This window comes from Physeter macrocephalus, chromosome 10 (assembly GCF_002837175.3).
Source record: "Physeter macrocephalus isolate SW-GA chromosome 10, ASM283717v5, whole genome shotgun sequence".
Lineage (NCBI taxonomy): Eukaryota > Metazoa > Chordata > Mammalia > Artiodactyla > Physeteridae > Physeter > Physeter macrocephalus.
The window spans coordinates 66,806,167-66,807,571 of NC_041223.1; the positions used below are offsets into that span (position 1 = coordinate 66,806,167).

The 1,405-nt window shown below is 36.5% G+C and overlaps 1 non-coding gene across 1 annotated transcript; it reads right to left on the reverse strand.

Annotated features, from left to right (window-relative positions):
• Positions 1-920: 920 nt before the first annotated feature.
• On the reverse strand, positions 921-993 carry TRNAS-CGA (transfer RNA serine (anticodon CGA)). The gene has a single exon. It is a non-coding gene; the product is annotated as a tRNA-Ser (tRNA).
• Positions 994-1,405: the final 412 nt, after the last annotated feature.

A 1,405-nucleotide genomic window follows, 5' to 3' on the forward strand; every position in this document is an offset into this window, starting at 1 on the left:
ATATTTAGAGTATTGTTTCTTCCCATTTTTTTTTCTATTCCAACTCTCTCTCTTTAGGGGAACCTAATACATGTGTATTTGGCTGCTTAAAGTTTTCCCACAGATTGCTTTGTTCATTTAAAAATACTTTTTTCTCTGTCTTAATTTCAAGTTCACTAATCTTTTCTTCTAAAATGTCTACTCAGGTAGTACAATCCAGGGTGTGTTTTTTTTTTCCATCTCAGACATTTTAATTTCTAAGAGTTTAATTAATCTTCTTTAATATACCTTTCATGTCTCTTTTTGAAAATATGGAATACATGCATACATTCACCACATACTAAAACATTTATGATAACTCTTTTAACATCCTTATCTGCTAATTTTAACATTTATGTCATTCTGGGTTTGTATCAAGTGATTGATCTATTTCCTCATTATAGATTATATTTTCCTTCTTCTTTACATGTCTGCCATTTTTTTTTTTTTTTTTGGTTGGTTGCCAGTCATTGTGAATTTACTTTGTTGGGCAATAGATATTTTTGTTTTCCTATAAATATTCATGAGCTTTGTTCTGGGTCACAGTTAAACCTCTGGGACATTTGATTCTTTCAGATCTCACTTTTAAGATGTGCTAAGTAAGCCAGAGCAGTGTTTAGTCTGGTGTTTGCCCTACAACTGAGGCAAGATTCCACTGCATACGCCATTCAATAACTATGAATTATGATAATTTTTCAGTCTGGCTGGTGGGCCCAGACATTATTCCTGACCCTATGTATGTACCAGGTGCTATTCTCTCTAATTCTTCTGGGTGGTTCTTTTTCCAGTTTCAGGTAGTTTCTTCACAGTCCTGTGATACTTGACTGAATGTTTGAGGGTTACATAAACAGGTGTTGTTTTTTGGTTTTTTTGGCCATGCCATGTGTCTTGCAGGATCTTAGTTCCCAGACCAGGGATCGAACCTGGGCCCTTGGCAGTGGAAGCATGGAGTCCTAACCACTGGACCACCAGGGAATTCCCGAGGGTCACATAAACAGATCTCAGGTGTTCTTTCCCTGTAAAGTTTTCTCCCCTGTACTCTGTTTAATGTATTCCATTCACTTCAATTTCCCCAGACTCTCCGCCTTACCTCATTAAACTCAGAAAGTCTGTTGAACTTTGTCTGGCTTCTTCTCCTTTATGCTGCAGCCTAAAAACTCTTATCAAGGAAATAAGCTGCCCTAGTCATAGGGGCAGCACCTCTTCTGTTTCCCATTTCTCATGGATCACTGTCTGTTGTTGCCTTATGTCCAATGGTTTAAACTATTGTTCCATACATTTCCTTCTAATGTTTGGTTGTTTAAGAAAAAGGGTAAATCTGGTCCTTTTTACTTCATCTTTGGATAAAGCAGAAGTTTCAATTTTAACTCTTGGTACTATAAAGAAT